The sequence below is a fragment of the Bos indicus x Bos taurus genome, chromosome X (genome assembly GCF_003369695.1).
Source record: "Bos indicus x Bos taurus breed Angus x Brahman F1 hybrid chromosome X, Bos_hybrid_MaternalHap_v2.0, whole genome shotgun sequence".
Classification (NCBI taxonomy): Eukaryota; Metazoa; Chordata; class Mammalia; order Artiodactyla; family Bovidae; genus Bos; species Bos indicus x Bos taurus.
The window spans coordinates 21,156,848-21,181,188 of record NC_040105.1 but is presented as its reverse complement, the minus strand read 5'-3'; positions in this window follow the sequence as shown (position 1 = coordinate 21,181,188).

The window sequence follows — 24,341 nt, the reverse complement described above, 5'->3', positions numbered from 1 at the left end:
GTTTGTTTTTCCTAAAATGGGCAAGGCTGAGTGAGGTGGTTATCCTGTCTGCTGATGATTAGGTTTGTATTTTTGTTTTGTATGTTGTTTAGGTGTCAGACACGACTGAGGCCACTTAGCAGCAGCAGGGTTAGTTCTCTAGTAGTCTGCTGCTGCTGTTGTCACTAAGTCTCTTCAGTCGTGTCTGACTCTGTGTGACCCCAGAGAAGGCAGCCCACCAGGCTCCCCTGTCCCTGGGATTCTCCAGGCAAGAACACTGGAGCGGGTTGCCATTTCCTTCTCCAATACATGAAAGTGAAAAGTGAAAGTGAAGTTGCTCAGTCATTTCCAACTCCTAGCAACCCCATGGACTGCAGCCTACCAGGCTCCTCCGTCCATGGGATTTTCCAAGCAAGAGTACTAGAGTGGGGTGCCATTGCCTTCTCCACTAGTTCCCTGACCAGGGATCAAACTCAGGTCTCTTGCATTGGGAGTGCAGAGTCTTAGCCACTGGCTACCAGGGAAGTCCATCTCATATACCAATTCTTAAAGGAGCATTTCTTATGTTATAATACTAAATTTACTATGGTAGTCACCCTTATATGGTATTAGTTTAAAATTAAATATGAGAAATTTCCCATTTGCTAAAGAAGAAAGATAAAATATGTCTATGGTATTCATGTACCAATTTAGACATGTTTAAAGTTTTTTTTTAATCTTGAAATAATTATAGACTCACACAAAGTTGCAAAAATAGTACAGAATCCCATGTACCCTTCCTTCAGCTTTCCCCACTGGTGACATATTACACAGCTGGAGTACAATATCAAACTAGGAAATAGACATTGGTGTAACATCATTAACTAGACTCCAGATCTTCAGTTTTCAACATCTGTAACATGTGTGTGTGTGCATGCATAGTGAAAGTGAAAGTGAAGTCGCTCAGTCGTGTCCGACTCTTAGCGACCCCAGGGACTGCAGCCCACCAGGCTCCTCTGTCCATGGGATTTTCCAGGCAAGAGTACTGAAGTGGGATGCCATCACCTTCTCCATGTGTGCATGCATAGTTCTATTCAAATTTATTCCATGTGTAGGTTCATGTAACTGCCATCACAATCAAGATGCAGAACCATTCCATCCCCACAAAGTAACTCCCTTGTGCTACCTTTTATATTTGCATGCCCGGCAACTGCCAATCTGCTCTGCATCTCTCTAGTTTTATCATGTTGAGAATATTATGTAAATGAAAGCACACAGTATATAACTATTTAAGAGTGGCTTTTTTTTTCATTAAGCATAATACCCTTTAAATACATTTCAGGTATTGCATGTGTAGTCGGTACCTTTTTTATTGTGGAATAATATTCCGAAATCAGATTGACTATATTCTTTGCAGCCAAAGATGGAGAAGCTGTATACAGTCAGCAAAAACAAGACCAGGAGCTGACTGTGGCTCAGATCATGAACTCCTTATTGCCAAATTCAGACTTAAATTGAAGAAAGTAGGGAAAACCACTAGACCATACAGGTATGACCTAAATCGAATCCCTTATGATTATACAGTGGAAGTGAGAAATAGATTTAAGGGCCTAGATCTGATAGATAGACTGCCTGATGAACTATGGAATGAGGTTTGTGACATTGTACAGGAGACAGGGATCAAGACCATCCCCGTGAAAAAGAAATGCAAAAAAGCAAAATGGCTGTCTGGGGAGGCCTTACAAATAGCTGTGAAAAGAAGAGAAGCAAAAAGCAAAGGAGCAAAGGAAAGATATAAGCATCTGAATGCAGATTTCCAAAGAATAGCAAGAAGAGATAAGAAAGCCTTCTTCAGCAATCAATGCAAAGAAATAGAGGAAAACAACAGAATGGGAAAACTAGAGATCTCTTCAAGAAAATTAGAGATACCAAGGGAACATTTCATGCAAAGATGGGCTCGATAAAGGACAGAAATGGTATGGACCTAACAGAAGCAGAAGATATTAAGAAGAAGTGGCAAGAATACACAGAAGAACTGTACAAAAAAGATCTTCATGACCCAGATAATCATGATGGTGTGATCACTGACCTAGAGCCAGACATCCTGGAATGTGAAGTCAAGTGGGCCTTAGAAAGCATCACTATGAACAAAGCTAGTGGAGGTGATGGAATTCCAGTTGAGCTCTTTCAAATCCTGAAAGATGATGCTGTGAAAGTGCTGCACTCAATATGCCAGCAAATTTGGAAAACCCAGCAGTGGCCACAGGACTGGAAAAGGTCAGTTTTCATTCCAATCCCAAAGAAAGGCAATGCCAAAGAATGCTCAAACTACCGCACAATTGCACTCATCTCACTCGCTAATAAAGTAATGCTCAAAATTCTCCAAGCCAGGCTTCAGCAATACGTGAACCGTGAACTTCCATAATTTTTTTGGGCTCCAAAATCACTGCAGATGGTGACTGCAGCCATGAAATTTAAAGATGCTTACTCCTTGGAAGGAAAGTTATGACCAACCTAGACAGCATATTCAAAAGCAGAGACATTACTTTGCCAACAAAGGTTCGTCTAGTCAAGGCTATGGTTTTTCCTGTGGTCATGTATGGATGTGAGAGTTGGACTGTGAAGAAAACTGAGCGCTGAAGAATTGATGCTTTTGAACTGTGGTGTTGGAGAAGACTCTTGAGAGTCCCTTGGACTGCAAGGAGATCCAACCAGTCCTTTCTGAAGGAGATCAGCCCTGGGATTTCTTTGGAAGGAATGATGCTAAAGCTGAAACTCCAGTACTTTGGCCACCTCATGCGAAGAGTTGACTCATTGGAAAAGACTCTGATGCTGGCAGGGATTGGGGGCAGGAAGAGAAGGGGACGACAGAGGATGAGATGGCTGGATGGCATCACCGACTCGATGGACGTTAGTCTGGGTGAACTCCGGGAGTTGGTGATGGACAGGGAGGCCTGGCGTGCTGTGATTCATGGGGTTGCAATGAGTCGGACACAACTGAGCAACTGAACTGAACTGATTCCGTTGTATAGATGGACCAGAATTTATTTAATCATTATTATTCCATTCTCTCCATTTTGAACTTACGTTTGTTAGATTTTGAAGTGCTGATTTTCTATTGTATCTTCTACACCTAAAGAAGCTGATATAATTCAATTCATTGAAATGAAATTCTAGCATATCAGATTTTACATGTGAGAATTTACATTTCAGAATATTCTCAGCTGTGGATAGTAATCTTGTTAGTATCATTTGGGTTGGCTTTATGTATCTTTGAATCACAGAATGGATGGTATTTTCAATTATGACCCGTTATTCTAAAATCTCTACTTTCTATCATAGATTCATCACTTTCCATCTGCTCTTTTTCTTATGTACTCATAAACCTATCCTATATTTGTGGGATGATATCAATTTTTTAACATCAGGTTCTTTGTCCAACCATTATTATTATATGATAATAATATTTTAAATAATTTTAATTTCCATTATTACTAATGGAAATCATACTCCTTATAGAAGTTTTCAGTGAACAAAGAGAAGAAAATTGAAAAATCACCTGAAATCCTGCCACACTTTAATATTTTAATATTAAATATTGGGATTCCTTGGTGGCTTAGACAGTAAAGCATCTGCCTGCAATGCAGGAGACCCAGGTTCGATCCCTGGGTCAGGAAGAGCCTCTGGAGAAGGAAATGGCAATCCACTCCAGTACTCTTGCCTGGAAAATTCCATGGACGGAGCCTGGTGGGCTACAGTCCATGGGGTCGCAAAGAGTCGGACACGACTGAGTGACTTCATTTTATTAAATATGTAATTTTATTGTAAATCTCCCCGGGGCCTTTTGAACACTTGAACTTTTTTTTTTATTTTGAGCATTTGAGCTTTCTATTCCTCAGTATAAAGCTGTCCATCCTCTAGACCTTGCTCAGTGGTAGTCATGTCCATAGGAGCAGAGTCAGAGTGTCTGTCCTGTGCTGGAGGGGCTGAGCTATGACCCTGAGCTATATGCTCCCTTTATTGCTGTGGTTCAGACTTCTGTCCTGTGCATCTGCCCATCTTCTTTCCTCACTGATGAGCTGATCCAGAATTTACAGAAATCTCACTAAATCACTTTATATCTTCCCCCTACCTTTACTTTTCCCCAAGACTCAGGACAGGGATACCCCAAGCTGACATCCCTTCCTGAGAACCCCTTCCTGGCCCTGCTTAACCTTCCAAGGTCAGGCTGCTCCCCTCCCAATATGAAGTCGCCCATAACTTTCATCTCTTGATACTAATCCCACCAAGGGAGAAGGGATCCTGCAATGGGAGAAAGAAAAAGGTTACCTTGTGTCGTTCCTTTTAGGGAAGCCTCAACTGCCAGAAAACTGGTCTCCTGGATCCTAAAGGTGACCTTCTTCCACGTCTGCCAGACCTTTCCCATTGAGGTCAGAGGGAAGATAAGACAACTGTGGCCTGCTGGCCTTTCCTTCCCATCAGTGATGTGCTGGAACCCAGGTAAGCTGGCCTGCAGGTGATGCAGACTCCATTCCTGGCCTGTGAGGTATGTAACATGACCCACCCCCCTCAGCCCCGGCCAGCATCTGCTGCGCTCTGGGAGTGAGGGCAGGCATTCCTGTTCTTTACTGCTGTGTGCTCTGATGTGTTGCTCAGAGATGCTCAGAAGTTAATGTGGGCTTTCTTGAGCATTTCTTCTACTCCAGAGAGCAGATTAAAATGTTACACTGACATTATTACAGGGCTCACTTTGCATCATCCTAGTTTATGAAAATAATGAAACTGATTGCCAACTTGTTTCTAATATGGGTTACAGATTGCTAGGGCCCATCCCCTAATTGATCCTGGCACATCAGTGTGTCTCAGCTTTGTTAGATCCCTTTGAACAGCATAATTTCTGCATTTCTGTTCTAGTCCATCACTTGAATCGTGACTCTCTTTCCCTTCCTGATCTTGCCAGCCTCCTTTCCAGCACTCTCTCTAATCCATTGACCATATGACTGAGAGAGAGTGGTCTTTCTGAAGGGTTGATCTCTTCCTGGTTCTCTCTGGCTGGCCAGTATTACCCAGATGGCACCTAGGTTCAGTTCTCTAGCTTCGTGTCCTCTTCCCCAGCCATCCTCAGCCTCCATCATTTCCCAGAATGTATTTCCTGTTTTCACATATTCCCATACATCATTCCCTCTGCTAGAATGTTCTCCAGAGTGAAACTAAGCCATCCTCCCTTTTGAAAAGAGTTCTTTGATTCTTTGTGGAGAAACTCTATGCTCCCCCAGCTCCTTGGATGAACCTCTACTACAGCTCTATCAACTGTTAATTCATTATTTTCTCCTCCATCCCACCCTTATCACCATACTGCAAGTATTTTGTGGGGTCTTTTTTCTATTTTTTTAAGCCATGATTTGTGGCATGTGGCCTTCATTGGTGGCTCAGATGGTAAAGAGTCTGCCTGCAATGCAGAAGACCCAGGTTCAAACTCTGGGTTGGGAATACCCCTTGGAGAAGGGAATGGGTACCCACTCCAGTATTCTTGCCTGGGAAATCCCATAGACAGAGGAGCCTGGCAGGCTACAGTCGATGGGGTCGCAGAGTCGGACATGACTGAGCAGCTAACACTTTCACTTTCTGTAGCATGTGGGGTTTTAATTCCCTGACTAGGGATCAGACCTGTGTTCTCTGCAGTGGAAGCACAGAGTCTTTCCTCCCTGCTAGGGTGGTCCCCATACTGCAAGTATTTTGAAAGAGATTAAGTTTTATTCAGCCTTGCATCCTTAGTGTTTGAACAGAGTAGATGTTCAACACATATTTTCTGAATCAATCACTATAATAAAAAACCTCCACATGTTTTTTTTTTGTCTTACACCTATGTTCATATTTAAAACAAAATTCTTTCTCTTTTTGTTTTGTTTAATAAATCACATTATCACTGTGTTGATTTTTCTCAAGTCTGTTTCTTGCCCTCTCAGAAGATACCTCCACAAGCATTGGCACCAAATAGCACTTCTTTTAGGAGAATCTCTTGAAAATATAGCAAGAGCAGATTTTCAAACACATATTACATGTTTACCTGTCTTGACATTCCGAGTTTCTCTCACCACAATTAAAATATGAGTATCATACACATGGCTAGATGATTCTTCAACATTGGTAAAACTACCATTTAAATTCATCGCTCAACTTTGTTGATCTCTGAGCAGGTTTTCTTAATTATTCTGTCATGTTCTCTCTACTGGGTTTTCTCCCCACTGTAAATTGGGTTTAGTCTTCAGCTTTATAATAGCACCATCATTAGGGCTGCTTATAATGACTTTCCTCTGTGACCTGGCCTTGTTGTTCCACTTGGGCTTCCCATAGATTTTCTATTCTGCTTCCTAAACTTGAAGCAAAATCACCTAGAAGACTTCTTAAAACACAGGCTGCTGGGCTCCAAGCACAGAGCTTCCTGTTGGGTAGGTTTGGAGTGGGGCTGATTCGTGTCCTAACAGGCTCCCAGGTGATACTGATCACACTGAGATTCACTGCTCTGCTAGCATGCCCAGTGCTGGTCGGCAGTTTTCATAGCTGTATCCACTTAACTCATGTTGAGCCAGCCCTGCTCCAGAAGGCATATAAGGCCTTCCATAGGCTCAGAGTCATGGGCCTTCAGGCCGGGGTCAAGAAGGGGCCTAGACTTGGGCCTTTGCTCGGCGCTCTGGCTCCCATGCTTTGTCCCTTCCTGGGCTCTTCACTGCACACACTGCTTCCTGTGGGACTAGGGGACTTGGGTTTTCCTGGCTCACTTTCTTTTGGAAGCTGAAGGGGAGAAGGTAAGTTTCTTTCCACCTTATGGGCATCTCTCTGCTGCCTTGGTCTCGATTCTTGATTCTGTGCTTATCCTGGTGTTGTTGGTTTACCTGTGCTGATTTCTTCTTATTGTTTATTAAGACTTTGGGGTTTGCCTGCTCTGTGCCCATGAGCTGGGATGTCAAGCCTGGTTCTTATCCACTGTTCCTCAGTGTTGGCTCGGCCAGACTTCCACGAGTACCTCCTTGTTTGCTTTCTTAAACATTGAATATTTACTTACGAGTACCACCTGGTTGCTTAATTTATGATTGTTGCTTCTTCTTTCCCCCTTTTGATTTCTCTGTGTTTCCAGACACCGCAACTACCTCCTCCCTTACACCCTGAGACTCAATGCTGGCTTGTTTTTTCCCCTATATAAACAATTACTTTTATGGTAAGACCATGCAACTTGACTGTAAGGTTCTAGTGCCATCTACACACATAACTTAAGGTAAAATTATTTTCTCTCCCTTTTAAACTTGTGTCAGTGAGGTCTATGAGCTTGCTATTCAAAGCACAGTCTGAGGGTCAGCTGTATTAGCACATTAGGGGAACTGGTTAGAAATGTGCCACCTCAGACTTAGCACATTAAAATCCACATTTTAGATTTTTATTGAAATATAGTTGATTTACCATATTGTGCTTCAGGTGTAAGGCAAAGTGATTCAATTTTACATATATTCTTTTTCATATTGTTTTCTATTATAGGTTATTATAAGATATTGAATATAATTCTCTATGCTATGCACTAAATCTTTATTGCTAATCTATCTTATATATAGTAGCTTGTATCTGTTAATTGCCTATCCTTAATTATTCCCTCCCTCTCCCCCACTTTCCTCTTTGATAACCATAAGTTTGTTTTCTCTGTGAGCCTGTTTCTGTTCTGTTTATAGGTTAATTTGTACTTTTTATATTGTACAAATGAGTGGCATCATATAGTTTTTGTCTTTCTCTGTCTGGCTTACTTCGCTTAGTACAATAAGCTCCAGGTTCATCCATGGACCTGCAAATGGCATTCTTTATGGCTGAGTGATATTCCCCTCTTAAACCTGTTGTTTGTTGATGGGCATTTAGGTTGCTTACATATCATGGTGATTGTAAATAGTTCTGCTATGAACATTGGGGTGCATGTGTCTTTTGGAATTATAATGTTCATATTTTCTGGATACATGCTCAGGAGTGGGATAAAATTCGCATTTTTAACAAGAGCCACAGGTGACTACCTATGCATAGAGGAAAGAAATGATCTATGGTACAGCTCCCATAGGATGAACTGCTACCACTTGACTAAACATGACTCACAATCTTAGCATGTCACTGGTTTTCCAGCTTCTTATCACTACTGATGTAATAACTACAAACCTATGCTGGTTGTTTCCCTCTGACAGTATGAACAATGATGAACAACCCATGATGCTGTAGGAACCCAGGAACTTACTGTGTATGAGATTTGTTATTTCTTGGGCTGTCTCTTTGGCAAAATATTTCCAATTATGTGAGTCTACCAAAGGAATACTGCTTGAATATGTTTTTTCCAGTTGTATTGAAATATAATTGACATACAGCACTATACAAGTTTAAGCTGAACAGCAGAATTTGACCTACCTACATCATGAAATGCTTACCACAGTAAGTTTAATGAACAGCCATTATTGTGTATAGATACAAACTTAAAGAAATAGAATGAATTTTTCCTTGTGATGAGAACACTTAGGATTTACTGTCTTAACACTGTTGTATGTCATATGAGAGTTGTTAATTGTATTTATCATGTTGTCCACTGCATACTTAGTTATCTTATAACTGGGAGTTGGTACCTTTTGACCACCTTCATCCAATCTCGCCTCTCCCCAACCCCCTCTCCTCTGGTAATACAAATCTGTTCTTTCTTTTTCAGCATGCTTTTTTGTCCAGGATCTTATGTGGGCTTGGATTAGAGGCAGGCTACAAGTCCAGGGTGAATGAGTACTATAATGCTACATTTCAGGTACTTAATGTAATGCTAGCCCATAGTAGGTAACCACTGGCAAAGTGTTGAAAGGGGATCAGGCTAGGTGAACTCACTCTGCCTCAGAGCTTGTGTAGTGAGTGGGGCCAGCAGTTGTGGTCTGCACAGTGACAAGTGACTGGCCTTATTGCCAGATGCCCTTCCTTCTAGGAGCCGGACTCCAGCCAGTGACTCAAAGAACAGAAGTCAGGTACAACCATTGCAGGGAGAGGGCTGTTAAGACACACCTGATGTCAGGGCCTCAGTTAAGACTGCCTCAGTTCAAGATGAGGGCCCCAGCCCCAAAGGGAGGAAAGTTGAACATCAACCTGGAGACCCAGGTGGAAAGGCCTTTATTCATAAGCAGTGCAGTAGAAGGAACATGGGCTCTAAAATCCAGCCAGAGTTAGGATCACAGGCCTGTCTCTTCTCACCATGTGACTTAATTAACTAAACCTCAGATGGTCTTCCTCATCAAATGAAACTGCATGTAAAGGGTCTTAGGGAGCATGGGTCCTCCACCTCTGGGATCTAATGCCTGAAGATCTGAGGTGGAGCTAATGTAATAATAATAGAAATAAAATGGACAATAAATGTAATGCACTTGAATCATCTCAACCATCCCCCACCCAGGTTTGTGGAAAAATTGTCTTCCATGAAACTGGTCCGTGGTGCCAAAAAGGTTGGGAACTGCTGGTATAGAAGGTTTCAAATAAGAGATGCTTAATCAAATGGTAGTTGCTATTATGCTTATTAAAATTAGAGGAATATAGACCTCAGAGCTATTTAGGTTCTTTGAATTCCCGTGGTAAGAGCAACAAGGCTAATTTAGACCTGATTGGTTGGAGGGTTGGGTATTTAATGTATTATATTTCTTGGTTGGCCAGTATCTGGGCAGGATGGAGCATGCACGCTCAAATCACAGGTGCTGTTGTTGCTCAGTCATGTCTGACTCTTTGAGACTCCATAGACTGCAGCACGCCAGGCTTCCCTGTACTTCACCATCTCCCAGAGCTCGCTCAAACTCATGTCCATTGAGTTGGTGATGCCATCCAAGCATCTCGTCCTCTGTTGTCCCCTTCTCCTCCTACCTTCCATCTTTTTCAGCAACAGGGTCTTTTCTGATGAGTTGACTCTTTGCATTAGGTGGCCAAAGGGTTGGAGCTTCAGCTTCCATCCTTCCAATGAATATTCAGGGCTTATTTCCTTTAGGATTGACTGGTGTGATCTCCTTGCAGTCCAAGGGACTCTCAAGAGTTGTCTTCAACACCACAATTCAAAAGCATCAATTCTTTGACACTCAGTCTTTGTTATGGTCCAAATCTCACATCCATATGTGACTATGGAAAAACCATAGCATTGACTATATGGATCTTTGTTGGCAAAGTAATGTCTTTGCTTTTTAATAAGCAGTCTAGGTTTGTCATAACCTTTCTTCCAAAGAGCAAGCATCTTTTAATTTCATGGCTGCAGTTACCTTCTGCCATGATTTTGGAGCCCAAGAAAATAGTCTCTCACTGTTTCCATTGTTTCCCCATCTATTTGCCATCAAGTGATGGGACCAGATGCCATGAACTTAGTTTTCTGAATGTTAAGTTTTAAGCTAGCTTTTTCACTCTCCTCTTTCACCTTCCTCAAGAGGCTCTTTAGTTCCTCTTTGCTTTCTGCCATAAGGGTAGTGTCATCTGCATATCTGAGGTTATTGATATTTCTCCCAACAATCTTGATTCCAGCTTGTGCTTCATCTAGCCTGGTATTTTGCATGATGTACTCTGCATATAAGTTAAATATGCCGGGTGACAATATACAGCCTTGATGTACTCCTTTCCCAATTTGGAACCAGCCTGTTGTTCCATGTTTGGTCCTAATTGTTGCTTCTTGACCTGTGTACAGGTTTCTCAGGAGGCAGGTAGGGTGGTCTGGTATTCCCATCGCTCTAATAATTTTCCACAGTTTGTTGTGATCCACACAGTCAAAGGCTTTAGTGTAGTCAATTAAGCACATGTTTTTCTGGAATTCTCTTGCTTTTTCTATGATCCAACAGATGTTGGCAATTTGATCTCTGGTTCCTCTGCCATTTCTAAATCCAGCCTGAACATCTGGAAGTTCTCAGTTCACATACTGTTGAAGCATAGCTTGGAGAATTTTGAGCATTACTTTGCTAGCATGTGAAATGAGTGCAATTGTGTGGTAGTTCGAATTTTCTTTGGCACTGCCTTTCTTTGGGATTGAAGTGAAAACTGACCTTTTCTAGTCCTGTGGCCACTGCTGAGTTTTCTAAATTTGCTGGGATATTGAGTGAAGCACTTTCACAGCATCATCTTTTAGGATGTGAAATAAGAAAGTGGAAGTGAAAGTTGCTCAGTCGTGTCTGACTCTTTACAACCCCATGGACTACACAGTCCATGGAATTCTTCAGGTCAGAATACTGGAGTGGGTAACCTTTCCCTTCTCCAGGGGATCTTCCCAACCCAGGGATTGAACCCAGGTCTCCCACACTGCAGGCAGATTCTTTACCAGCTGAGCCACAAGGGAAGCCCAAGTATATTGGAGTGGGTAGCCTATCCCTTCTCGAGCGGATCTTCCCGACCCAGGAATTAAACTGGGGTCTCCTGCATTGCAGGCAGATTCTTTACCAACTGAACTATCAGGGAAGGTGATAATCTTCCTGATCACAGGTGTTGACAATTAAATTTACTGTAGAAAGTTATTATAATTGTTATACAATTGTCTGCACTAAAAAAATCACTGAGATGTGTGGGGCCACTGGTGGTCAGCAAGGCTAGATTCTACACTTAGGCTGCTGTTGAGGTCTGTCTTTTGGCAAGTAGGCATATTTCTGTGGGCCTCAATTTCTTGTAAATAGAAGAATTAAAATTAGATATCCCTGCAGATAATGGCATTCTTTAGGTGTCCCTTATATAATAGGGACTTTACCAGGAGTTCTCCGTTAATTAGTATTTTCATGATTGTATGTAGCCTTTTAAAATATGGCTACCAATACAATATTGTAAAGTAATTAGCCTCTAATTAAAATAAATACATTTAAAAAAAGGAAAAAAAATATGGCTACTTATAGACTTACATAAAAATCCAAGTGCAGCCTTACCATCTAAACTCGGGTCTTCAGGCAATCAATGAGCTTGAACCATGGTGATGAGGGAGATAGACTAAGGCTGAGTCAAAGTTGAGTCTTATCTGTGATCTTAAACCTTAGAAGGACCTGTTACAGAATCTCAAGATTTTGGTAGCAACTGGGCTGAAAGGGACTATTAATGTCTTTTTTAAGCTGAGATCCTCCAGGTGAAGGTTTCAGTTTGAAAGGAGACTGAAGTGTTGTTGGTTTTTTTTTAAACAATTCTTAGATATATAACATCCTTTTTCATGAGCAGGGTCTTCCTGTATGGGATCTATTTTGCCAGTGAACTTGCCTGGCTTGTGTGGGTGCCAGAACCCTGTGCAGATAGAAGAAGACCAAATGTCACCCAGGGACCAGATGGGGGTCTTCCAAGTGTCCTGAAGTCCTATGTATTTTAATGTGCCTGCTATTGAGATGTTTGGTTAGTGCTTCTAATTCTTCAGGTTATGCATAAGTATAGTGTGAAGGGCTCTTTGAACTTAACTCCAAGACCCCATCCTCTGTGTGGATCTGGGGTAGGGCCTGAAAATTTGCATTTCCAGCAAGTTCCCAGGTAATACTAATGTTGGCCTGTGGACCAAGTTGGAGTAACAGAGCAGTAGGCTGCTTCCACTACATCGTTTTCTGTAGTGTGATTACCCTCTCATGTTTCGTGGCACCCCATCAATCAAGACTGTCACCTTTCCTTTTCCCTTACCTATCTTCTGTAAGGTAAAGGAAGAAATGGCCGAGGTGACCCTGCTGTCAGACTAGACTGGATTTATCCCTTACTCTGAAGGCCTCATGGCTTAGATGTCTTTCTGGATAAAGGCAATTTTGATTGTGGAAAATAAAGAGGCTTCTTTATGCCCAACCTTAGGAGTCTCCCCTTTTAACATCCTGGGGGCTAGATGAAAGCATCAGTAGACAACCCAACCACCAGATGTTTGCTTGATTTGTTGCTCACATCTTAAATCCCTTTGTTGGAACCGAAAGTAAAAAATAAAAACAAAAGTGACAAATACCAAACTTCAGTCTCTTAGACATTTTCCTCCCAACTGATTTCTTCACCTTGCTATGTAACCTGTTGTACCCCAGTGGGAGCTCGCCAATGAGATGGGATTGAATGCTGCAGAATACTCCATGGTGGGGCAAATGGTCTCCCTAAATATAAGCCATGAATCCTCTGAGCAACTATTCTAATACATTTTGGAAAGATTTCTCACTGCCTTATGGCCCTCTGAGTAGATTCCCAAAGTAATAAACCTAGATCCTAGACCAAAACAGCCTGTTGAATAGCTGTGTGACCTTGGGCTGGTTTCCTCACCTTTCTGGCTCCTTCTTTTTTTCTCTGTACTTGTTCTAAACCTGGGAGTTCGATTTCTTGTCTCAGCCAGACAGGTAGGTGGAGTGCAGGGTGATCTGTTGACTGGTACTTTGTAAATCTTAGGCTTAAGGTGTCATCTAGCCCCATTGTCTTGGTAGGGGGCTCTTAAGGGCTAAAAGTCCCCTTGTATTGGAGAAGCAGGAAGCTTTCGGCCCTGTCTGCCTAGGACAGTGAGTAGCTACTTCAGATACCTATGGTGTTGACCAAGTGATACATAAATAAGGGGAATGGGGAAGGAGTGATGGTTGGAAAGTGAAGACTGTGGTCAGTCAGTGTGAGCCCATGTGTTCTGTTGAGAGTGCAGCAGCCAGGAGGCCCAGCAGACTGGTGGCCCAGAAAAGGATAGCCTGGAGCTAACAGGCTTTCAGAAGTCAAAGCTAGGATACTCCTCCCCTACGCCTTAGCGTGATGCAACAAGCATTTTGAAAAGTTGTCAGATGTTTTCAGTACCTATTTAGGTTGAATTTGGCCTATAAAGACCTAATTTTGACTTTGCAGTGTGTGCATGCGTGCTCAGTCGTGTCCAACTCTTTGTGACCATGGACTGCAGCTCGCCAGGCTCCTCTGTCCATGGGGATTCTCCAGCAATAGGAGTGGGCTGCCACTTCCTATTCCAGGGGATCTTCCCGACCCAGGGATCGAAACCACATCTCCTGTGTCTCCTACATTGCAGGTGGATTCTTTACCACTGAGCCACTTGAGAAGCCATTATCACTTCTACACTATGACAAATTGAGCAAGGAATTAAACAGTTTATTGACTACTGACAAGCATTTATCACTGTGAAATTGCTATTGTTTCAGAGGCTTTTGATCCAGTTTCCCAACTTGGCTTTACTTATGTCTTAAGCAACAGATAATGATCCAACAACAGAGATTTTAATGAACATTAAAATAGAACTCAGGGTTCTGCTCCAAGCTTGGTGCAGAAATGGATCTACATATGTATATTCTATATTGGGTACTCTTTGGCTGCTGCTTTTTCTGCTAGCAGTTACATTAAAATGAAATAATGTAACCCACGGATACTAATGGCATATGGTATTAATACAAATCTATGACACTATCTCAAGCCTAGGAAAGTGAAGAGTGAACACCACTGAACAACAATGAGTAAATCTAGTGAATGACTATGAGTCTAAATTGTAGGCACTGCTGCTTTTCTCTTGCAATAATGTTGACTCATTATTCCAAAACACTTAAAGCAAAAGAGGGAGGTAAGGGGTAAGGAGAAAGCAAAATACAAACTTCAACTGGATGAAAGATACATTAAAAGGTAAATAATACCCTTGCTACTCCTGTTGCCTTGTCTGTGCTGCTCTAGGACCCTGTAGCCTGAAAAGGGAAAAAGATTAATCATTTTCACATTTCTGTTAAATGTTGTTAAATAATATGGAAATCTCCAGAATATGCAGCAGAGACATGTTAAAGTCCAATAACTCTTCAAAAGTTACTGGCTCAAGATTTGAACCCTTCCCTACATATCCTTGGCTTCCTTTGTGGCTTAGTAAAGAATCTACCTGCAATGCAGGAGACCCAGGTTCGATCCATGGGTTGGGAGGAGTCCCTGGAGAAGGGCATAGCTACCCACTCCAGTATTCTGGCCTGGAGAATTTCATGGACAGAGGAGCTAGTTGGCTACAGTCCACAGCTGCAAAGAGACGTACATGACTGAGTGACTAACACACACACATTTACTTGTCCTTAAGAACTCTAACACTCAAACCCACACATGTCAGCATAAGTGGGTGATATTATGCATTTCTTAAATCATTGGCCAAGAGATCATACTTTTTACAACTCTTGACACTCAATTTACAAAGTATAGAGAAGTTTTAAAATTTCCATTAAAAAAATAGGCTGAATACTTCAGACTGGTAGAGGGCAGAACCCTAAGTTTAGAAAGTATGTACCTAAAACTCTTCTCTGTCAGGCAGAACTACTTGCTGGCTAGGGCCACCAGGATCAGTATGTTCTATCTTGATGTCACACAACTGTGTGTGCTGTGTCTGGTGCTGTATAGAATTGTGTAGCTGATCTTGAAAGTCTTCTGGTTGCCTTGAGCCAGCGTTACTGGAGAGTACTATGTGACTACATGTGATAGCTATATGCTTCCCAAAGGTGTTCGGATCAATCATAAGGTGTTTTTCAGTATTTACTGTCTTCCTTAGACTTCTGAGCTACTGTATCCCAGTGTTAGTGTTTTGATATTGAATTTCCCTTATTCTAGAAGCTCAGACATCATCTAAGTAGTTGATTATACTTTCTAACAAAGGGTTTATCCTGTTCCAAGGCCTCCTCTAATTTTTAGGACCCATGTTTCATGCTTTAATTTTTTGGTTCTTAAGACTTTTTAAACAAGTCTTAATTAAGTAAAATCACCTGTTCCTTGTCATTCTAGAAGATTCTTTATCTTGTCCTTCAAACAAATCTACGTCTGTCTGTAGTTTGGTTGGTCATATACAATAAATTAGTTGGAGACTGAAATATGCCTGCTGCTTTGCCACTCCAACAAAACTCCCAAAATGCTTCCTCCCCCGAACTAGTTTCTTCTATGACCAAACTATGGGTTTTGACTCCTTTCATTCTCTAAGCCTCTCAGGCTTAAAACTTTCTGAGCTCCATGCTGTTCAGGTTTACCTATAGCCCATCCTCCAATGGACAGAGCCCAGTGGGAATGGGCCACCTGGTGATAGATTCTTGGAGCTCCAGTATCTGAGCACATAGTTGGCCATACTCTCAGACTCCTAATATGTCTGCTTTGAACTTCAGAGACTAAGTCCAATGATAAGTTTACCTAAGTTTTATTTGATGTTCACAGGACTCTGTAGGCCACCAGATGATGGAGAGCAGACATTTGCCTCAAGCTTTTCAAGTCATAGTGGTCCCTCCTCTCAGCTAGTCTAAAGGCTATTCTGGGGGCAGGGGTAAAGAGCAATCAGTTATACTTTAAAAATAACCATAAACTATTTTCCCCTTAAAATGTGAAGAAGTTTTATGGTAGGGAGTGTAGGACCTAGAATATATGCCTTCTGTGTGTTCTGAGTACTCCTGGGAATGTAAATTAGTAGACTGTACCTAGAAAGAAATCTGCCAGTCATCCTATCTACTCCCTTCCCAGGAACTTGTTATAAAGGAAATTATATTAATACCAATGAAAGTATCTGTACATGACTGGCTTTATTATTATAGATAATAATGAGACGTGAGCAACAAACAAATAGAACAATTGTCCTATAGTACTCTATGGAGTATTGGGTACTCATTAACAGTCATATTTTGAAAATATTTGGGAAAATAATCATGTTATTATAAAAAAAGGAAGACAGAAAAGTAGAGCCTGACCCTAGTTGTATAAAACCCCATGGGGCATTTTTTTTTCTCTCTTAGAGGTTGTTATTGGGTAGTACGATTGGGGTCCTCTGTCTTGTCATCTCCATTTACTGTACTTTTTTATTGCTTTTAGAATCAGAAAGTTATAAAATGTATTGAATGATTTGATGCCTTGACTGAGGCTTTTACTGTCCAGACAGGTAAATAAATATAGCCTTGAATTGTTGCTATTCTACTGCCTAGGAGTGATGGTTCAGTTACAGTGGCTAAAACCTGGCATATATGGGTTTGATTTAGGCTGGTGTCACCATGAAGGGAAGGCATTACAGAACAGTGGAAGTATAACAGGGAGGTGGCCCCAAAGATACCAGGTGAGGGTTCTGGTTTTAGAACTGTACTCAGTATCTAAGGACTGCTTCTTTAATTTTTCTATGCTGTTATCCATGTATTTACCTGTCTTTCTGAATTCATCTTCCATGGTTTTGTATTCACCTTCTGTGTTTCTCAATAGTTCTTTTCTCCCTCCATAGCAGACTAGATCCTGTGTCTTGACAGGAACTGTGAAAGTGTTAGTCACTTCAGTCGTGTATGACTCTTTGTGACCCCATGGACTGTAGCCCACTAGTCGCCTCTGTCCATGGGATTTCCCAGGCAAGAGTACTGGAGTAGGTAGCCATTCCCTTCTCCAGGGGATCTTCCTGACCCAGGGATCAAACCTGGGCCTCCTTCATTTATAGGCAGATTCTTTACCATCTGAGCCACCAGGGAAGCCTTGTGAAATACCCAGCACTCGGTCCATTATGGACGACTAGTTGTGGTATACAGGTGGTTTGTGGTAGGGTTACATCCATTAGGAGATGAAGTTAACCAAGACTTGAGTGATTTGTTAATATCCCATCAAAGCCAGCTGTTGTTCAGGCTGAGGCTGCACACTCACAGGATGACTGAGCTTCTAAAGAGTTAGTCAAGGCAGAAGCACCACTATATGACAGGCTAATTCTTCAAGATCACTTGCTAGTTTATATAATCTCACAATCCTATAATTTGGGTTACTCACAATCTCATATTACTAAGGGGATATGCAAGTTTCATTGTGTTTTTGGATAAAATAAAGGGCACCTTGTTATATTTACATTTCAGATATACAGCAAGCAATGTCAATAAATTTTTAAAAGAATGTATCATATAAGTATAAGGTACCATATTAGTATGCCTCAAATACTGCATGTGACAGATATATACAAATGATTTATCTGAAATTCAAATGTAGTTGGTTATCATATTTTTTATTAGTTAAATTGGCCCTAACTTTGGGTAACTTACTTTGCTCAAAATGTAGCAAAATACAGAATTTGAAAGTAGTTCTGACAGAGTTCAAAGCCTGTGCTTTTAACCTTGTATGCTGTTGCCCTTTTATTTGTGTTGTGTGGATTTGGACAATGTGGGAGAAGTGAAGGCTTGGCATGTGAGTGTCCAGAGCTCTGAGCAGATACTTGGTTTATGCCAGCAAGATTACCCAGCAACTAACGAACTCCTGAATGACTCTTTCAGGATGGTCTGTGGGCCTTGGATGTGGTGTCTGTTCAGGTTGACAACTTAAACCTTAGTTAGGTTCCTAAACCCTAGTTTTGTCATCTGCCATCCCTAACCTTCACTTTTGAATTTGCTGAGATAATCTATATACTATAAAATTTACCCATTTTGAGTGCACAATTCAATGCCTTTTAGTTAAATTGAGTTGCATGGTCATAACCACAGTCTTAGAGGCTAGAGAAATGCCTTAAATAACCCTATTTGCTTGCAAAGAATCAAGATAGTTGTATAATGGCCTTTATGATCCTTAAAAGCTGGCTTTGTTGTAACCCATTGGATTGGGGGGTGAGGAGAGTCAGAGATAGCAGAAAGAGCCAAGACATTAGGTTTGGTGTTCTACAGACACACTTGGCCATTCACAAAGTTGGCGTTCTAGAGAAGACCTAGAACATGGACCAAACTGCAGTAAAATTGAGTTGCAAAATTGTGGAAGCAACCCAAGTGTTTGCAAACTGGGGAGTAGTTAAATGAGGTATTTAACACTATGACATACTATTCAACAATTAGCATGTGTCAGTTTGTTCCATTTTAAAACATGAGTAAGTGATGAAAGTTGCTCAGTTGTGTCCGACTCTTTGCAACCCCATGGACTATATAGTCCTTGGAATTCTCCAGGCCAGAATACTGGAGTGGGTAGCCTTTCCCTTCTCCAGGGGATCTTCCCAACCCAGGGATTGAATCCAGGTCTCTGGCATTGCAAGCGGATTCTTTACCAGCTGAGCCACCAGGGAAGCCCAGGAATACTGGAGTGGGTAGCCTATCCCTTTCCCAGAGGATCTTCCCAGCCCAGGAATTGAACTAGGGTCTCCTGCATTGCAGGCAGATTCTTTACCAACTGAGCTATCAGGGAATCCCTAAAACATGGATAAACCCCAAACATTATTTTAAGAGAAGCCAGACATAAGAGGCCACATTTTATTATATAATTCTGTTTATATGAAATGTCCAGAAAAAGGTAAATCTATAGAAGGCAGGGACCTCCCCGGTGGTGCAGTGGTAAAGAGTCACCTGCCAGTGCAGGAGACACTAGAGAGGTGGGTTCCATCCCTGGGTCGGGAAGATCCCCTGGAGTAGGAAACAGCAATCCACTCCAGTATTCTTGCCTGGAGAATCCCATGGACAAAGGAACCTGGTGGGCTACAGTCCATGGGGTTGCAAAGAGTTGGACATGACTGAACACACACACACAAACAAAGTAGGCAAGTAGTTGGCTAGGCATGGAGGTGGGGGAAGTGAAGGGAATAAGTGTCAATGGGCAAGACATTTTATTGAAGGGATAGAAATGTTTTAGAACTGAGTTTTGATTGTTGCTGATACTTCAACAAAGTTACCTCATTGGGGTAGAATATCTCTTAAGTCGTGAACCATAGCTTGTCTGTTTAAATACAGGTCAGATCTGATTATAATAAAATCTAGATGTTTTGTGGTAGTGCAGTCTTATAGCAAACTGTAAACTAAGGGCCATTAAGTGAATCTCACAGATCTTGTCTGCTGCATTAGTTTTTTTCTTTTTTTCTTTTTCACTGAAGTAACTTAAGGAGCCGGACTTAGAGGCAGCAAACACCTAGGGTTGAGTGGCATAAATGGTAGTCTTGGTTCAGCCAATGACTAACTGTGTGGCTGCACAGGTCACTTAACCTCACTTAATCTCAGCAAAACAATACAGGCTTTTTGGCAAGATTAAATGCCTTAGTATGTATGAAAGCACGCTGCAACCTATAAACTTTCGCAAGAGTGAGCCCTCTTAATATGGCTGAGAGTGAGTTAATCTTGATCCAACAGTGATTAGAACCTTCTTTTTTTAAAACTAAAAGAACTAAATTTTAATAAAAAATGAGATGTTTTAACAATTAGAACTCTCATGTTGTGAAGTTAACCCCTCTAAGACTCTGTTGTGCTCAAGTCAACTTAGTTTAAAGGCTTTTGCTATATTCATGTGACTGTGATTGTTTTAAGCCTCGCTGCCTTCTTTAATGGAGAAGGAAATGGCAGCCCACTCCAGTGTACTTGCTTGGAGAATCCCGGGGACTTGGAAGCCTTGTGGGCTGCCGTCTATGGGGTCGCACAGAGTCGGGCACGACTGAAGCGACTTAGCAGCAGCAGCAGCTCTCTTTAAAAAAGAGTGAAAAACATGTCACGCACAATAAAGCACATAAAATTGTTTTCTGAGATGGGTGTTTTCAGGACATGATTGCATTGACATTTGGCAAGTGTTAATTCTCATATTGAAGGAAATTGCCTTTAAGATAAGGATATGCATGATGACAGATTGGAAAGATAATGGTTCCCAAAGCAATGGATGAAGATTTGCAAAATGCACTTTTCACAGACAGAATTTGTATTCATGTAATGACTGACTTTTATGTTTTGAAGCATTTATAGGTGAACTCTTTTCTGTGACTGATAGAGACAGGTAGAGGTATTTTATAATTTTTGATAAATGAAAATTTAGTGTTCTATTCCCCATCTGCACCTAAGATCGCTTCTTAATTTGTACTACTTGAATAAATCATGCCTTCTCTTACCATTAAAATTCTCGAGTATTTGGGAAAAAAAATTTTTTTTCCAATTCTGAAGCTGATTTTTGTATGCACCACAATAAGTGGAATTAGGTCAAATATAAGCCCCAAACTGAGTCACCTAGGGGAGGCCACTGTAAGGACTTGCATACCAGTGTGGGGGTAATCAATACACCAAATACAACACAGTAATAAAGAGATGGAGAATAAATTCTAACTTACCACAGGTTTTCCAAAAGCAGAACTGGTATAGGGAGTAATAGTTGAAGAAAGAACTGAAGGATACGATTCTTAGGAACATTTTCAGTTTTGAGAAGGACTTTAAAAAATATCCACACCCATTGAAATAAAACTTTAGAAGATCTCAGATGAAAAAGCACAAAAGCTACCAGAGAGAGGGAAAGACATCAGACATTATCTACAAAGGAATAATTGCCAACAAAGCAACAATAAATCTTTGAATCCCAGTGGAATGCAAAGGAAAAGTATGGTTAAATTTCTTGCCTTGTGGTGCAGAAATAATGTTTAACTTAATATTTGGTAGAAAAACAAATTCAAGTTTGTACTTTTTAAAACTGTAAGGGTCACCACTAAAAGTAAGCAAATGGACTGTGGCTATTAGCTATCATGAAGGAGGAAAACATGAAAAAATGGGGTCAATTCAAGTGAAGGCAGGATAATAAAAATAAAGGGAAAACAGAGCAAATTAAATAAGATGGTACAATTTGTTTGGCTTAATATGAATAGAATGCTAGATTTCTAATTTATATGCACTCAAAACTTTGATATAGTTCCATTTATTCTGGCAGTTAGTATTACTGCTAGGAGTCTAGAAAGTTTCTTAGTGATTAAAAAAATTGAATGAGGCTTGAAACTTCTAATCCAATTCTGAGAATATAAAGAAATATACCTGTGGAGGATTCATTTTGATATTTGGCAAAACTAATACAATTATGTAAAGTTTAAAAATAAAATAAAATTAAAAAAAAAGAAATATACTATGTTAAAAAAAAAACACAGAAAATTAACATGTGATACGGTGTTATTAACTGAAGTACAGATTTTGTTCAAATTTCACAAAATTATATGCTAGTGTCCATTATTGTTTTCACACCTTATTCAAGATTACACATTATATTTAGTTGGATTGAGCAGCTTTAGCTGTATGCAACAAATTCTAATAAATTCTCCGTTTTTGTTACAAATATTTTCTAATTTTCCTTGTTACGGCTTCTTAGATACACCCATCATTTAAAAGTGGACATTTAATTTCCAGATACATGTGTTTTTGTATCTTTGATATTAATTTCTTATTTTGATATTAAATTCTCATTTAAATGCTTTCTTCTCTGCAATCACCCTCTTTGTTTTTTCAATCTTTTAGCTTTATTGAGGCTTTCAATGGCTAAGTTAAAGATGTCTCTTGGTAAATGTCACATTGCACTTGAAACTATGTGGGTTATTTTCTAATATACTTTGATATTCATTTCTAATATAATTCCACAGTGCTCAGAGAACTGCTTTTGTATGATTTCAATATCTTTAGACCATGAAATTTTTGCACCTTGTTTTATGTCTGTGGATATGTCCTAGTGTCTCCTGGTTTATAGTCTATGGAAACTTGAATAGATTCTGTATCTGGCTATTGTGTGAAGATTGTGTAAATCTTAATTAGGTTGAATTGGTTCACAGTGCTTTTTAGGTCTACTATATCCTTCTACTTTTCTGTCTTCATTCTGTTAATTTTTTAGAGTTTGATATTGCATCTCCAACTAAAAATTTATCTACTAAAAATAATTGTAATATATAGTGGAATGGTATGTAACTTTGTTCTATATTTTCCAAGTCTCCTGTAAATGTGTTAACATACTTTCATAATTTAAAAAATAAAAAAATAAGAAAAATCAATCATATATCAACTAAGCAGTTTTAGAAATCATAAAAAAAAAAGAATTCGATGGTACAATTGAGTTCAAATATAGTAATCTCAAAAATGCAAGTCGAGTAAGATCCTCAGTTAAGAGTCTCAAGAATATAAAATGCAATTATATGAAGTTTACAAGAGAAGATGTAAAAATAAGGGTAGGCTTAAACTACAGTATTTAAAATATAGCAGAAAAATATTAATCCAAATAAAACTGCCTTAGTGAGATTAATTGGATAAAATATGATTACAAGAACAAAAACATCAAAGGGCACAAACGGAGACATTTAGAACTTATAGCACTAATTCATGAAATTCAGCAATCATAAACTTAAGTACATCTTACAGCACAGCCTCAACATATACAACAGAATTTTGTACCTAACAAAGAATATGCATTCTTCAGAATGCACATAGGATACTCTGAGAAACAGATGATAGGCAAGGCTAAAATGTAAGTCTGAACAAATTCCTAAAAGTGGTATCTGATAGACTGTTTTACAGCTCAAAAAAAAAAAAAAAAAATAGCAGATACATCTGAAAACAAAACCATCTTCATTTCTAATTAACTTCAGTAAATATTGCTCCTCTAAACTCAAGTATTTAGAAGGGTAATAATAGAAGCCCTATATTTCATAACTTATGGAATACAGCCAAAGAAACTCTGAGAAGGAAGTTCATGGTCTTTCATAAATAATGGAAGGGTTTAAGATACAGTGTAGAAACTGGTAAAAGAAAAAGAGTAAAGCCAAAGCAAAGAAGTAAATAAAGATAAATGGATTTTAAGTCATTTTAGATGTATACAACCAAAAGCTAAATCTTTAGAAAAAATGATACAGGTGAATCTTAGGCAAGATTGATATAGAAAATTAGAAAAATCGTTGGAATTACCCAGAAGGAAAAACATAAATACAGTATACTAACGCATATATATGGAATTTAGAAAGATGGTAACAATAACCTGGTGTACGAGACAGCAAAAGAGACACTGATGTATAGAACAGTCTTATGGACTCTGTGGGAGAGGGAGAGGGTGGGAAGATTTGGGAGAATGGCAATGAAACATGTAAAATATCATGTAGGAAACGAGTTGCCAGTCCAGGTTTGATGCATGATGCTGGATGCTTGGGGCTGGTGCACTGGGACGGCCCAGAGGGATGGTATGGGGAGGGAGGAGGGAGGAGGGTTCGGGATGGGGAACACATGTATACCTGTGGCGGATTCATTTTGATATTTGGCAAAACTAATACAATTATGTAAAGTTTAAAAATAAAATAAAATTGGAAGAATAAAAAAAAAATGGGTTATAACCATAGTGACAACAGAAATCTAAATTATTCAGAAGAGAAATTTTTCAATGAACTTAAATCTGGACAGCAGGGATTTTCTAGAAGTAAGCATATCAGTCAGTCAGTTCAGTCGCTCATCATGTCCGACTCTTTGCGACCCCATGAACCACAGCACACCAGGCCTCCCTGTCTATCACCAACACCTGGAGTCCACCCAAACCCATGTCCATTGAGTTGGTGATGGCATCCAACTATCTCATCCTCTGTCGTCCCCTTCTCCTCCTGACCTCAATCTTTCCCAGCATCAGGGTCTTTTCAAATGAGTTAGCTCTGCACATCAGGTGGCCAAAATGTTGGAGCTTCAGCTTCAGCATCAGTCCTTCCAATGAACACCCAGAACTGATTTCCT